General features: G+C 37.3%; 1 protein-coding gene across 1 annotated transcript in view; it reads right to left on the bottom strand.

Annotated features, from left to right (window-relative positions):
• Positions 1-17173, bottom strand: part of LOC109366697 (gamma-aminobutyric acid type B receptor subunit 2-like) — a 166266-nt gene that overhangs the window by 83680 nt on the left and 65413 nt on the right. The window lies entirely within an intron of this gene.

Below are 17173 nucleotides of genomic sequence, written 5' to 3'. Positions count from 1 at the left end.
CCATTCAAGTGTTAAGTTTAAATTTTCTTCAGTCAAGCTTCCACATATTTATGCTAGAAACTCCGTTTTGAAATTCATAATAGACGGGTTTGATCTGAAATAACAGCTGTCTTTCTTTATGTTTATAAAATCTGGAGACTGGCAGAGATAAGACACCATTCCTTGATTTTACTCTCACAAAGGACATATGCATTGCTATAACCTCCCAAGCCTGAATATAATTTGTTTTCCTAATTAAAAACCCTGAAATCCAAACAGCTTAAAGTGTGCATAACTGGACAGATTATACTTTACAAAGAGAAGATGTTTCCTCTTCTCCTGACAGGAGCTAGACCTTCTACTTCCATGTAAGTCTCACGTAAAGCATTTTCAGCATAGAAACTGCTCTTCTGTTAGATTTCATGAAGAAAGTACAATATGAAGTACTGTCATATTGTGATCTTGATTTTTCAAAACCGTACTGGTTGGCTCACTCAGCACTTTGTAATATCTAGTAATTAGCACTAAGTTTGTGAAAGCTAATTTCAAGAGAAAAAAATGAAGGTCTTCAAGGTGGGAGCACATAGCTTTTCTGTCTAGCCTTGTAGTGCTGAACATCATTTATGTCTTGCACAATGAAAGGAGAAATTGACTTCAAAAATCCAGCATGAAGAGGAATGCCTCTCAGCAGCACGGCAGCTTGCAGCTTGGTCACAGCAAAGGACTTGCTTTTCAAGTTATTATGGTTTGGGATCGAATGTAATTTGTTTGATCCTTAAGAAGAAGAAATAAAGAGCAAGGCTGAGGTCACAGTGGTAATAAGCAACATAGACAAGGCTCATCTCATTCAGGTTCACAGATGGAACAGGACATTTTCAGAAGAAAAATATAGAAAGCCTTAGTGAGATGGCTTTAGGGGGAAGATCTGTGACAGAGGCAAATAAAATTTAAAGCCATCCTTTGAAATTCTAGTGTCTTAAATAAGTGCTTACATTAGGATCTTAATTGCCCAAAGTACTTTAGAAAACAATGAAGTGAAACCTTACGTATCTTCATTAACCAAAGATAAAGACTTGTAACTTAGCTTTCTCAGCTATGTAGTGATGGGAGATGAATTCAGGTATACATGTAATACTAACAGCATCTAAATTACAGAAAAATATACCTTGTCATTATCTTCTTGAAGACAGATTTAAATAGAAAATAGAAAAAAATTATGCGTATACAAGTCTTGGAACATTAGATAAGTTCCAATATAGGCTTCTCTTTCCCACCTTACAAATACCATGGTTGGTCACACTCTGCATCACTTTGCCATTTTAATAAGACACTCAAAAGAGATGGAACAAAAACATGAAATAGTTATGTCAGTTCATCTTCTTTTTTCTTTCACATAAAATAAGTCAGTGAAAATATCAAACTTCTCATAAAATAATCATACTGAGAGTTTGGGAACAAGCAATGAAATTAATCCAACAATTTCCAATACTTAGAAATACAGAGTCATAGAATGGTTTGAGTTGGAAGGGATCCCAAGGATCATCAAGTTCTAACCCCCTTGCCACGGGCAGAGCCACCAGCCTCCAGATATGGTACTAGACCAGGTTGCCCAGGACCCCATCCAACCTGACTTTGAATACCTCCAGGGACGGAGAATCCACAACCTCCCTGGGCAGCCTATTCCAGCACCTTATCACTCTCTTAGTAAAGAACTTCCCTCTGACATCTCATCTGAACCTTCCGTCCTTGAGCTTAAAACCATTTCCCCTTGTCCTATCAGAATATTCTACACTGGAAAGGATGAAGTAGGAAAAATGAAAAAGAAAAGCCACTGTATGTTTTAAAGAATTGTAACTAAAAGATCATGTTAATATGGACACAAAGAAGACTTACTGGAAAAGTATGTGATATAGCACAGGCCTCACCAGTGCAAAGCAGAAGAGCAGCGTTACCTCCCTTGATCTGTTGGCCATGCTTCTTTTGATGCAGCCCAGGATACAGTTGGCTTTCTGGGCTGAGAGGGCAGACACTCGGACTGGATAGCCGCATTCTTTTTGGCAAGGGCTTTCTACTTACAAGGATCATGGCTAGACTTGTTGTCTGGGAGGCAGCTGGTAGGTGAGCTGGCCTCCTGAGTGGGGGAGACGCTGCCCTCCCTGCTCACCCTGCCTGTACCAACTGCTGGTCCATGCTCTTCTGACATGCAGCACCCTGTTTGTGATGCTCCCGGGAGCTGCGCGCCCTGGAAACAGGCTTTATATGTATGGGGATTGGATGCCATCATCTTCTGGCTCTGCCAACACCACATCAGAGCCTCTGCCGCTCTTCCTGAATGCAGAGGAGCTGAGGGGCTTCCTCAGTCTCCCTGCACCTCTTTTTGTGCTCCTTTCCCACCTTTTTTCCACAGGTTTTTTTTTGCCTTTATGAAGAGTCCTTTGGTGCAAGTCTCTTGAGGTTTTTGACAAAATGACACTGTCCGTGGGCTTCTAAAACCACTGCTGGCAGTGGACACTAAGGCTGGACCTTGTATTGCTGCAGGCAGACAAGCATGAAAGCCAAATTGGGTTGACTTACTTGTAGCAGTTAGAACTAAGCCCAAGAGGTGGAGAGTAGGAGTTTGGTGGGGATAGATGGTCTGTTGAATTTCTCAAAGTATTGGAACTAGTCATAAATCATCCTTTGGGGTGCATGATGTTATTATTTCATGAAGAATTATTTAATATAAGCTGCTGAAGATGTTGGTCAATGCCAAACTTGAAGAAGGGAAAATCAGAATAAAAGTTTATTTTCACATTTCAATAAAACATAGGGCACACTGGACATCTATCAGGTTATATATTATAATTGATATATACACAAAGGGTCTCTGTGCATATGTTTATGAAAATATATAGGAAAAAAATATCACGTAAGAACTTAACAGATATCCATTTCAGTTGTCAGAAAAACTGAAGCTACTTTCAGGTCATCCTTAGGAAATCTTTCTTTACAAAATCTGTTTACAGTTTAATACGATTTGTGAGCAAATGCTTGAGGATTTAACATGAGTGTATTGAAGGAAACATACAAGCTATGGCTCTGGCAGAGATTTCAGATATCAAAGAATTTAAAACTTTTAAATGGAAAAGAAGATCATATTTACCATTCAACTAAGAGTATTAACTATAGTTCACATTGAGAATCAAATAGACAAAGATTTTGAAAAATAAATATTTGTATCTAAATAAAGCCATCATTTTTAAGGCAGAAGAATTTTTACTGCCACAATTAAATCTGCTCAAATTCACAAATGAAAGAAATAACACACTATTTCTGACTTTTAACATGATTCATATGCAGTCTTAAGTTCATAAAATTTAAGATATTTTTTCTTTAAAAATGTTTGGAAATCTTCCAAAAACAAAGAACTCAAAGAGATGAATTCTGCTTTCACAGAAAATATGTATATAATCAAGCATTACTCCACAGAACTCAAGGAAGTTTCTTTGGCTTCATGCTGCAAATGAAAGTATAATTTGATAATGCTGAGACAGGAAAGGATACTATGTTGTACAAAATTATGACAAATGCTTCAGCCTAATATGACAGATGGCCAGGTTGAGGAATTTGATCTGAGGAATTTTGCTGAAAAACTGAAAATTATAGCCAGTATTTTATTAAGAAGCTGTTGGAGCCAAGCATGCATTTTGATAAATTAATTTTTCTCCAGGAAGGTGATACTTTCTGAAACAGGAAAGCATTATTTTATACGAAAATCCATACAGCTTTACAGAAGGGTCTTGGCAAATACTAGATGCAGAGAGATGGAAAAAAAAGTTAAAACTAAAGTGTAGAAAAGAACTGATCTGTACAGAGGAGTACAGGCTAGCTTTGTAACCCTATATCAATCTGAAATGAAGCATGGTAGATTAATATCAATCTAAAGCGCTATCAAGTTGAAACAAGGATGTTCATATTTTGGTCAAGTAGGAGTGCATTCCCCTAAGGAAAGCCAGTACATAAGCAGGAATGGTAAGAGGATAAACTCTTCATTTAAGAAAATGGGATGCAACACTAATGAAGTCAACAGGACTGACTAGGAGTTGTGTAAGAGGAGAGAGATCTGGCATAAAGTTAGAAAAGAAAACAGAACTATATAGAGTGTGTGTGTATGATGTATAGAAATTCAAAGGTTGGAAACTGGAAGACTGAAGCAATTCTATATTCCAAAGAACTCCAGAGAGAAAGGAAGCCCCAGAAAAGGGAAACTGTTTTCTGATGATTGGCTGTTTTGCTATCATAAGAAAGTGTTTATATTAAAATGTTGTTACTATATTAATACACAGATGTCTAAGAAAAATAAGAGTTCAGAACAAAAAAAAAGTCACCCTAACCTAAGGCAACAAGTCTGTTAAGGACCACAGTTATTTACAAGGGCTGTATTAGCTAAAGAAAATTAATAGCAAAAAAAAGCATCAGCACAGTTACTCCATGTACATAAAACCAATATGTCAGGAAATGCATCCTCCTGAAGAAAAAAGGAACCAGTGGAGCAGAGTGGCTAAAGGAACACACCATCTCAGATGGCAAGTACCCCAGCAGCTCAGGAGACCCTTGCCTTCTGGCAAGAGAAGCCAGAAAGTCTGATCTTCATAATCCCAAACTAAGAAGGAGGTGTCACTCTACAATGGAAAAAGCTTTGAAACAAAGCTAGACACTACGCGCACAGAGTATTATACAATGAAAAAGATTTAAATAAAGGAAAATATCTTAGTTAATAATAGGGTGATCTCCCTCTAATAAAACACATCTGCTAAGACAACTGATTCATATTTCCAAATAGTAAAATTGGGTTATTGATCACCAGAGAGATTAGCTTAATTTTCTTAGACTTCTGCACTGTGGCTTGTACAAGTGTTTTATTAATGAGCCCTAGAAATTTAAATCTGCCTCTGTTGCTGAAAAACAAGACTTGATAGAGAGTGTTGTATATATATATATCACATATAAATGACAGATAATGCCTGTATTATGTTGATAAATCAACACTGCTAAATAAGATAAGCACTGCTGATTCAATCGGTCAGTAGCAGCATTTATTATCATCATACCTAAAGACTGCATGCCATGTTTGTTTTGTTAAGATGAAATACTCTCTGTGAACATTGAAAATGCAAACAACTATTTCCAAAAAGTATGCCGAATGTCAGAAAGCTGCACAGAAAATACTCAAGCAATGATGGGCTTGCACATACAGAATCTTGTAGGAAAATTACAAGGACAAAACTTAGTTTGCAGAAATGAATAATTGTGGCACCATAAACCACTCTCTGCATGCCTTGCCAGGAGCTCTACAGCTTCAACAAACCTGTGCCAACAATAACGCTTGAATTGAGCATGTGATTCAGAGACAGGAAATAGATTGAAGCCTAACCATTAAATCGTATTGTTGATTGAACAGTAACTGATAGAATAGTTATGTTTTATAATAAATACTGAAAGACACAGAATGTAAAGATTCAGGTTAAATATTAATTTAGTATTTAGAGATTAACAGTAAGTTTACTCTATAAACCACCATGCCTTGAAGTGATGATTCACTACTATCAAATTATCTTGCCACTAGACAAGTTATGAATGTAAGCTTTAATATAATAACAGTACTTTGAATAAGAAAACAGGCATATAATCAAAAGAGAGCCTTAAAAATCACATGATACCATGCACAAAATCATCATCTAATCTATTTTAAGGAGTGATATGAATGAAAGATATGTGGAAATAATTTTGCAAAGATGGTCACAAAAACCCACATGTTTGAAAAAAAATCCAACGATACTAAGCACAGTGACTTCCTTGACAGAGGAATTGCACAGATCTTCAAAGTAGTTAAAGCAACACACAGTAGTAATGATCAAGAAACAAAGGTAATGTTTCTTATCAATTTGACTGGTGATATGTATCTAAATACAGAGATTAAAAGAGCTGGTTCTTAAATGGACCTAGGAATCAAATTGCAGTCTTCCTTACTAGCTATACTGCAATCCTAATTCCCAGTAGAACAGGTGATGCACTAATATAAGCAGAAAGGAGGACTAAAAAGAATTTATAATAAGGAGTGGTGCTTTCCAACAGCTACAGTTTTATCTGCCATCAGTACTCTTAAGTGTTTACTGGGATGAAATCTATGGAGACTCCATCGTGCTTAAATTCAGAAGATTTCATGAGATTGTCATAACACAAACTTCAGTGCTCTGAGAGATGCAACTAACATAAAAAAAATCTGCTGTTAACTCTGTTGTAAGGGCTTCCACTGCGACATTTAGAAAAGCAAAATGAAAGTCTAAAAGAAGCCATATGATGGTTCACTAGCAAATAAAAGGGCAGGAGGCCTTATCCAAGTGGGAACATAAAAACCCACATAGTGTAAAACACACTGGACATGAATTGATCTCGTGGATGAACATCCATCCCTTTCATCACCCATAACACATTACTCATCTGATTAGAGCTTCTCTTTCTTTTAAAATCAGATATTTTGCCAAATACTCCTGCCCAATATCATCTGCTGTTACCTTCATTAATTTGGTGGCTGAAATTGCTTCCACTGACTGCCTCTTGGCACCTCGGAGTTTATAGAAAAAGAACTTTTAGCTGGTCTCAGCTTGGAAGGCACTTGCCTGAATTCTGGTGGCATTCCAGTGAACTAATCCAATCACAATAAAATTGACATTCAGTTGCATGCTGCTCTGGAGACATTTCAGGAAGCAATTCTGACTACTGAATGAATCAATATTTTTGAAGAATAAAACTGGTTTAGATTAAAAAAAAAATAAAATAAAAAAAATCCGTGGTATGAGTAGCTCACAACTGAAAAATGTGTATGTATAGATTTATGGGAAAGAACCATTCAGTCGTGTTTGCTTCCAGATTAGAAAGCCTGACATAAACGACATGGTAGGAACTGCAAATGTCTGAATGCAGGAAATCAAGCCAGATGACAAAGTTTCATCTTTCAAATGTTAAGATTTCCTACTCCCATAAAGTTTATAGGTTATGTTTAAAAATGATATAGAATTGAACTTTAGATGAGAGGAGTTTTTGTTTTGTTGGTTTTTTGTTTGTTTGTTTTACTTATCTTCAAGTAATGGAGAGGCCGAACAACACCGAAAACTGCCATAAATGGATGGATGGACGGACAGAAGGAAGGAAGGAAGGAAGGAAGGAAGGAAGGACGGAAGGAAGGGAAGAAACTTACTAGACATTTTACTTCACCTGTTTCTTAGAAAGGGATTTTAAAACTTTACTCTATTGTTTGCACCAGCCAGAGTCTATGTTTAAGAACTTCATAGAAAAAACAAACTAAAGGAATTCCTAGAAGAACATTTCAATATATGAATAATAAGTAGAGATATTAGTGTTCAAAGCAGAATAAAGATAGTGAACAAATCCAAGTTCAAATAATGTGATTTTGATTTCCAATAAATACTGCCTAACAAAGCTAATAAATTCACCTTATTTCTGAGATATGCCAAAGAATTATATCATTATATCATCATGTCCAGCAGTTCAGCGGTTAACAGTGCAACCAATGAAGTTGGAAGTGACTTTGCCATTTATATAGTGTTGAAGTAGATAGCCAGCTGAATATGAAGCAGAATAACCATCTCAAATCATACCATATCTTGATTCTTGCACTATTTATGGAAAATAACTTTTATCCTCTTTTCATTGCATATCTCTTCTGACCATTCATTTGAAAAAGTCTAGTATGGCTTGAAGCAGATGTCAAAAAAAAAAAAGGAAAAATCTGGTAATCATGGACTGCTTTTTCTGCTCTTTAGACAGTATTTTCAAATCTATATGAGAAATAAATCATTTACACATAAAACAGGTGTTTTACTTATTGCTGGAGGTGTATCAGAGCACTGAAATCAAATGTCAGGTCTACTGAGGTTGCTGCAAAATTTGTTTTCATTTCTAAACAGGATAATAGACTAAATCTTTCAAGCATTTTCATAAATGGAACCGCACTGTGAGAGTGCATTGTATATCTCTGTCTGTCACACTCAGTTGCTTAGCATTTGGCTACTGGCCTGGATTATACAAGAATAGAGCTTCAAATCCCTGCTATGCTTCTATGACAGCATTATTATTTATCCCAAATTATACAGTCCCCTACTCTGTCCACTCTATTTACCTAGTTTCCTGGTCTCTGGTCTGTAAGAGATAATTCTAAAAATTTAGTGCAAACCAATAAGTTTGCAAATATTTCACCTTTGACAAAACAGGCTATGTTACAATAAGTCATAAAAATAAAACAACCAAGCAAAATAATAATAATAATAATAATAATAATAAAAATTAGATTCAGACCTATTCACCTACTCACAACAGTATGCTCTTGGCTGACTGCTCAAAATGACAAGGGCTGCTCTGAAAGTAATGCCTCCTATTTTATTACACTGGCCTACGATATCTTAAGTGGATGCTGATGGTATGGCAGTGGAGGTTGAACCTTCCCACCAATATTCTGTTACATTTTGTTGTCATATGACAAATGGCAGCAGAGGGGCAGTCTGACAGAATGGTGTCTGATATGGAAGTGCATATGAAGAAAAGGTGTAGAACTGAATTCTTTTGTGAGAAAAAAAATAGCAACCATTAACATTCATTAACACTTCCTGAACGTTTTTGGAGACACATTTATGGAGAACTTCTGTGGATGTGAGCACAGTGAGGAGGTGGGTGGTACGCTTCAGCAGAGGCAAGAACAGTGAAAGTGTGTCAGCTCCTCTCCTGCAGATACTTAGGAGGGCAGCATGCAGGCTCTGGTTCATTATTGGTGCATAAGTAATGGTGGTGCCTATGTCGAACAATAGTGTTTTGTAGCTGATAATGTAGTACCATTGTGCTCTTTGTTCTGGTTTCCATGGAAGTAAATAGGAGGCATTACTTTTGGAGCGATCTGTCATTCTCTTAGCATTGCTTGTTTGGCAGACTTCATCCAGATAACACATATTAAAACTACAACTGTCCTGCTTACATTTGGACTTTAAATAAGATACCTATTTTATTATTTTCCCCCCCTCTAAGTGATGAAAAGTAGGAAAAAGCTTCACCAGTACAAAGATATCTTAATTGTAGAATATGGGTTGTCATTTCGTGTGAACAAATCAGCACTCTATTAGAATCAGGAAGAAAGATCACTGGTGAAAGCTGAGAATTGCCAATTTCCCTAAAACTGCCTTAGGTCTTTTCTATTTTTCAATTGGCCTGTATGGCATCTGAAGAAAAAGAGAACACAATGTCAATTCAGAATTTACTGAAATCCTTACAATTATCCTTTTTGTACAGCCCTAAGTCATGAATTAGTAGCTTGTTTATTCATTCTTTCTCTGCTTTCAAATCTAAGCAAGAAATGCCATGTTTTTCAAGCCCAAACAGGCGACTTCCTCACTGTGCAAAGTAGGGATAAAGATGCTGTTTGCTTTGCATGGAGCAGCACAGCTTATAGATGCCTCATCAGGTCCCGGGAGTGATAGCACAGCACTAATTCTGCACACTGCTTGGACTAATTTGCTTTTTCTTTCAGATCTGTAACTTTTCTAATGTCTCAGCACTGCATGGTGCAGTCACAACACACTAGGAGTACTCAGAAAGAAGTCCAACATCATTTTCTTGCAAATATACCTTCTCTAATCACAGATGAAGAAGAGTTACACTACTGAACTCAAAGGGCTTGCTGGAGATGTTGAAACACAGACTGGCAAAAAAAATCTGTGAACTTTCTCTGCCAACAGATGCTGCCAACAAAATAAGCCCTGTTTCCAAGGAAAACGTTTTTTTCCATGCCCAACAGCAAAGTCATCCTGGTTTACATTGTCACTACAAGCCTTCTGCAGAAATGCCAATCACAATTATGATTATACTGTATTTGGTATAAAAAACATCAAATGTATGTTCAGTCCTGTTCTAAATAATAAGCAAGATCGCATACACTTGATGGTTTTCTTTATTTGAAGTACACAGAGATTTTATGAAGATGTTTTAGACAGAAAGCCACACGTGCAACACCTTCTAGAAATGTATACACCCTGGAAAAGTTCATTCAGACCTTTTCTGACAATCTAAATCACAACAGCCCTATGCTGTGGTTTCTAATCCTGAAATACAAATGAGTACAATCATTTTTCATGAGGCTTTATATCTTATTTTTATAAGATAAAAAATGGCAAACCATCTTGGTTCAAGTACAGTTACAAAACAAAAATCCCTTCTGAATGCCATTGGCAAAGTGGAACAAGGCATACGCATTTCCTCCTGTACCGCTGCCTCCTGGACATCAGCTAATTGTTGCCTGAGTAATCCTCAATGTGTTTCTCTCAATACCTATGCCTTGCAGGTCACTTCAGCGGTTACTACTAATTTAATAAATGTTTCTTTATGTCTGCATTTGAGTTTAAGTACAGCACTTGCCCCTGGTCTTAGAATGCATTCTGGGTAGAATCCAGTAACATTATCTACACCATTTAAGATTATGTACACTTCAATTAGATCTCTTAACCATTTATCCTTCATTCTTGCCATCATCCCTGTTCCTACAGGCTGACAACTGAACGTTTTATCTAGACCTCATTAGCTTTCTTTGTTACTTCATAGCACTGTTCATGACAATCCCAACTATTCCTGAAAATAGTCATTACTGATCTGCTCTTTTTACCAATTATTTCCCACAACTTCCATTCGTCCATTCAGGTCAGATAAAAACTGAACTAGACAACTCTACAGCCATAGTTAATACTAAACCTAACATAGCCTTAATTTTTTCACACACGAGGAATATCTCTATGTTTTATCTGGCAAGGAGTCAGGAAAGTGCTTAAGAAAATCATTTAATTTTAAATATTTCAGGATCTATATTGATTTGAGAGAAGTTACTCAGATATGAAAACTCAGTACGTGCATTATAGTTTGGTAGTGCTTATTAGTTTTGGAAGGCCAGCTTAAATATCTTACCTAATTTAATCTCATGTAATTTATTATTTACTACTCATTTCTCAAGTGTGGTGATTAAGCTGTAATTGCTTAAAGTCACTTGTCTCTTCTCAACCCTCTTTCTTGTGATGTAACATTTTCTGAATTATGGTTTGTTTTTATGCAACATATTTTACAAAACTGTTTGTTTTACTTTTTTACTTTGCACATTTTTTTTTTTAAGTATTTATCTTATTTTATGACTTCGTCTACTTGGTCTTAACATTTTATAGACTTTGACTTCTGTCATTTTGGCTACTTTTGTGTTTCTTTTTCAAACACCACTGTTGGACATATTCCTGCAAAGTGTGAACTTATTTAATGTTTTTATTGCCTATACATAGGACAAACCCATGATGGAGCAAGCACTGGATAGGACAGACAGGACAAATAGAAAGCATTTCTAACAGAGTTTACTACTGTAATTCCAAATCAGAAAATATAAATTATGAGCATTCAACTGAAGATTTCAGAAATTAAATGGATGCTCCGAATGGCTTTTCCTAATTAATTGGACTTTACTCCATGCTAACATATATCAGTTAAAACACTGTCAGTTATATCAAGAATACGAGAGATGCACTAACGACCTGTACTAATGTATTGTGCTTCTGGGTAAAGAATAAAATAAGATTAACAATATTCACTGTGTATTTTTAACAAGGAAGTTAGTCAAAAATCCTCTGAAATTGTGTAGTTAAGTCTTAACTGAACAGCAACAGTTACCTGCTAAAGAGAACTATGCCTTTAGATTTTAGACTGTTGGTGTATTTGATCACTTAACTAGTAACAAAAGAGAAAGTGACAAGTGACAGTAGGACCACCTGTTTGTTCAATAGAGCAGAAGTGCTTATTCTAATGTACATACGGTATCTCTGCAGCAAGTTCACAGAAAAACCTAGAAATTAATATAGCATTCTTTGCTTTGCTTTCCTAAATCTGGTAATCATATTCATGCTGCTCACTATCTACAAACTACTGCCAGTTTTCATTTCTACTGTACTAATAGATTACTTTTTGTCCAGCTTGAGTCCTGATTTTCCCCTTGTAGACAGATTCTAATTAGTCTGAGCAGGAAAGCACCTACCAGAGCACAGATAAGGAGTGCTCAGAAGTGGCCAGCATGGAGACTGCCTCCTGATCCATTCCAAAAGAGGGCTCTGAAGATAAGAAAAAGCAGGCAGGAAATCCAGCCAGGAAATAAGCAGCAGTGCAAGAAGAGGATAAGAGATTGTGAGATAGATGGACAAAGATATGACAGAATCAGAGAGAAGTTATTCAGAGCACAGGAAAAGAAAGACACACTGAAGGAGAAAGAAAAAAAAAAAAAAAGAGACATGAACAGTGCAAACAGGTATGGTGGACAAATGCGGTGAACATACTAATATAAATCTTTCCAAGAGGAATTTTAGCATTTGTAACATGCTGAAAGCTAGGCTTTGCAAATGCTTGAGCTGATATACGTAAAGGTAGGCATCTAAGCAGACGCACGATTATATGCCCCTGTGTTGAACTGAAGAATGTTGCAGGTCTGCAGCCAATGAAAAGCCAGTGTCATCTGGACAACAAGAAGCAGTATGTTGAGGGTACTATGTGCATTTTAAGTCTTTTCTTAAGTCTACCAAAGGAATATTACCTCCCAGCACATTTACAGTGGAGTAAAGCTTCAAATTTTATGTGACTTATATTGGTGTATCATAACTTGTATTGACTTGCCTATGTAAACTTTGAGGTGAGATGAGTCACTCCCTAAAGGCATCTACTTCTCACCACAGTAGGCACTGATGGGAGACAACAGTGACTACATCAGTTGCACACACCCACACTGCACTTGGTCAAATGAATCCTGTACAAACTGTCAGATGTATATAGATATTTAAGCATATGATGAAGCAGTGAGGCACCTAGAAACACTTCAGCCTCTTAGCCCTTCAGGATTTGTAGGTATTTGATTTCTTTGACAAATACTTTGTAAAACTAAGTAAAACGGTTGACAGGTGCCTAAGTTCTTCAAAAATCATATTAAAAGAGAAATACAGATGTTATGAAATGTTCCAGTGGATTCATATCTTCACTATCCAGAAAAATTCTTGTCATAGTGCTAAAGTTGAATCTTCACTGTAATTTATCTCAGACTTAAAAATAATTGAAGATTCAGGTTAAGTGTCTCTGGATAGTCTTAACCCTGTCCTTACTACATCTTTCATAACAGCTTAATACTTTCACTTCTACACAGACAACCCAAAGCAATGGTGCAACGGTTTACATTGTTGAATAAGATGTGCCATCTCAACTAGTGATTTTTGTAATGCCGTTGAACATAGCCTCACCTCCTCAAACAATCTCACTCTATAACCAGAAGCTCATTTACCTTAAACTTCAAGCAACAGGCAAACAAATCAAAGCCCATGTACCTGCATCTGCTCCTTTTAAGTTGTTGTACTCTTGTACGCATGGCTAATGCTGGGGCAAACCTCTGGTACACACAAGCCCAACAAAAGTCTGCTGGTAGGCTTCATCTGAAATCACCTCTCTTGGGATGATGTCACATCGCATCACTGGAATATGCACAGGTTTCTGCTCCCATTACCATGCAAATATTGCATGACAGTTAAGCTGTTGTAAATAGCTATGAGTTTTCTGCAGGTACTTATTTACAAAAATACAAGTGCAACGCAAATAAAATCTAAGAGAAAATGTATTTTAAAGGACTAAATAAAAGAATAGGTAATACAAATTTATCTCACACCTTACTCCACATTCTCCACACAGTACAGTATAATTGTAGGGAAGAGTTACTAAACAAATACTACAAGCAATCCCGGTCCATTTCTCATTTGGGGAGTCGGACACAATTAATCACTATGACAGATGAAAGTGAAGCAGACGGGTACAAGTAATTCTCACTATTCCTAGCAGAAAATGGTGCATTACAGGCATAGATTTTCCCTTGAGATAGCAAAAAACACAACCAAAAAGACAAAACAGAACAAAATCTTAAACTCGGGCCATTGAAGTGCTGTGAATTAGTCTATACAGAAAATAAAATAAAATAAAATTGGAAATATTACACTCTTGTTCTCTGCTTTGGCTGCAAAATATGTTGATGGGTCAAGATGTCATTCAAATCATACTTGCTTAAAGTCATTTTGTGTTAAAGTGATGCCTACTTTCAAGTTACTGATCAAACGGAAATGGAATAATCATTTTGCTGATGAAAAGAGGTTTTTTTGTTTTTTTTTTTAATTCACAGAGTAGGTAATAATTCAGAAATTTGGACACTAGTATTACTGATGCTATTGAGAACTCATAAGCTACACATAATGGTTAATACACATAATTTTCCTGTATTGACAGCCTACATCTGTCATTGCCAGCAAACTTGCTCATCTATTCAAGCTGTGAATCTGCAGGATTCAAATCAGCATTGTGGCTGGAGGAGAATTGGTCAGGAGGGGAAAGAAGAGGGGAAGGACTCCAAAGTGAATGTAGTTATTTCTGGGTGTTTGTTTCTAGAAGGTAGAAAATTGTTTCCCAACAGCTGTCAAAGAGTGAGAAGCCACTGCGATTTGTTGAGGCTGAAGTTAGGAATAGATATGTACATTCCTTCATCCATATGTCTTACTACGTTTCCCCTTTCTCCTGCCATGCAACACATTAGCTTCCTTGAGAACCACAATATGCACATTTCATCCTTCAAACAGCCATACTTCTATCATTGTCATAACCTCAACTTACTTCTTCTTGAGCTGTTCAGAAGAAGAGACAAGAATCGGGAGTTATTCTTTGAAGAGGTGGAGTAGAAAGCTCATTTTTGAACAAGATGCTAGGCAATTAAAAATGCTGGAGATAACCACAATGATTCATCTTCCTAGCCTTCATCCCACTAGCTGTGTAAGAAGCAGATACCAAACATCCTTGCATCCTGACACAGAATTGAGGTGGCAAACGATCAACAGTAAGATTGCCCTTTACTGGTTCCCCCAAGATTCAGTACTAACAGAATATGCAAGATGCCTCCACCGATGGGGCATCCACAACCTCCTTGGGCAACCTCTTCCAGTGTGTCACCACCCTCTGTGTGAAAAACTTCCTCCTAATATCTAACCTAAACCTCCCCTGTCTCAGTTTAAAACCCCTTGTCTGATCACTATCAACCCATGTTAACAGTTGTTCCCACTCCTGTTTAAATGCTGCCTTGAAGTACTCTAAGGTCACAATGAAGCTTCCTGTACCTTCTCTTTTCCAAGCTAAACAAGCCCAGTTCCCTCAACTTTTTCTCACAGGAGAGGTGCTCCAGCCCTCTGATCATCTTAGTGGCCCTCCTCTGGACCCGCTCCAAGAGCTCCACGTCCTTCCTGTACTGGGGGCCCCAGGCCTGGACGCAGTACTCCAGATGGGGTCTCACAAGAGCCGAGTAGAGGGGGACAATCACCTTCCCCTCCCTGCTGGCCACCCCTTTTTTAATGCAGCCCAGAACACAGTTGGGCTTGTGGGCTGCAAGCACACACTGTTGGCTCATGGTCATATACATATAAAAATCTCCGGAGTCTTCTAATTTACACAACAAGCTCAACCCTCTCAGCCCCTCCTCACATGACAGATGACCCCAGTTTTCCTCATTACAGTGGCCCATAGAGGGACTTGCTCCAATGTACCTGTTTCTCTTATTCCTGGGAGCTGAAAACTTGACAAACCACTCCAGTTGTGCTCTTGCCAGAGTCAAGCAGAGAAGAAGAACCTCAGCCTCCTGGTGAAGCTTTTCCTAATGCAGCATAGGTACTGTTGAACAGCTTTGCATCAAGGGCACATTGCTGGCTTATGCTCCATTTTTTTCTCCATCAGGAGTCCCACAACCTGTTCTGCAAAGCTGCTTTCCAGCCAAATGCTCCCCAGCCTATAAGAGTAGATGCCCAGGATCTCTTTCTCTTCAAGGGTAGGACTTAGCATTTCCCTTTGCTTAGCTTCAGGAGATCCCTGTCAAATCTCCAGCATCTTGACATGGCAGTACCAACCATTTGGTGTATCAACCTCTCCTCTTACTTCAGTACCATCTGCAAATCTGCTGAGGATATGCCTGTCCCATCCATCATCTTGATCATTAATTAAGATATGAAGTAATACTGGCTTCAGTATCAACCCCTGTATAATCTTTCTAAATATTGCATGTGTGCTTAAATTCTATACTTTCCCCTTGTCAGAATATTTCCAATAAAAAATAAATTAAAACAAAAATAAAACTAAGTAAAATAAATATGACTTTTGAAATATATTAAGATGCCAATCAAAGTTGAAGGTCCAAAGCAAGATAATCTATTTTGCTCATAGCCAACAAATTGATAACAAGCAAATGCATTATTTTGTAAGAATGATGCCCTACCCTATTATTCATACACAGTTTTAGAGAAAATATCTTCACTAAATCCAAACTGACAGCATTCAGCCTCAATCTTTTTTATTGTTTCTGTATATGCAGTTACTTTTAAGTATTTCAGACTCAGGTATCCAGCTTACTGTCACACTATTTAGATGGCTGCCAATGAAAAACAAACAAACAAAAAAAACAATAGCATTATTTGAGTCACGCAATTCCAACACATGATTTCATGTATGTGAATGCACAAAACCCACAAATGCGGTTATCGCTTCGGAACTCATAAACTACCATCTATGTAATAAATGCAGATAAGGCAATAGCTTTAGGTTTTACCTAAAATAACCAATAGTGCATTTGTTATCATTTCACTTATCTTCATGAAGCCTGAAAGGCAGCAGCAGTCTATGGGATAGATGGGAAAAAAAGCATGTGACATTCAATTCAGGTTGTTAACAAAAGTAGGCAAATACACGTGCTGAGGTTCACTGTGCTCAAGCTACATGCTTTAATTCCAAGAAAGCTTGAGAACACGTCAGAGGAATGGCTGCACAGGTCAAAGCAAAGATGTACACATCTGTTTCCTTCACCAGATGCACACCTGCTGTAAAGTAGTTGTCCCCTCTTAGCCAGTGTCAGAGACATTCCCAAAGAAAGCTCTTTGTGGCTCTGAGTTTTGCTTGTATCTTTCCAATGTCTTTGTATTCACCTCATGCTTTTTTTCGTCCATGAATTTATCTAGTTCAGCTGATATTTGTTTTGGCATGCATAATAACTCACTGCAAAGAGATCCATAGCTTAATC

The sequence above is a fragment of the Meleagris gallopavo genome, chromosome 3, assembly GCF_000146605.3.
Source record: "Meleagris gallopavo isolate NT-WF06-2002-E0010 breed Aviagen turkey brand Nicholas breeding stock chromosome 3, Turkey_5.1, whole genome shotgun sequence".
Taxonomy (NCBI): domain Eukaryota; kingdom Metazoa; phylum Chordata; class Aves; order Galliformes; family Phasianidae; genus Meleagris; species Meleagris gallopavo.
Note: the sequence above shows the minus strand (reverse complement) of the source record. Positions and strands in the feature narration are given on the sequence as shown.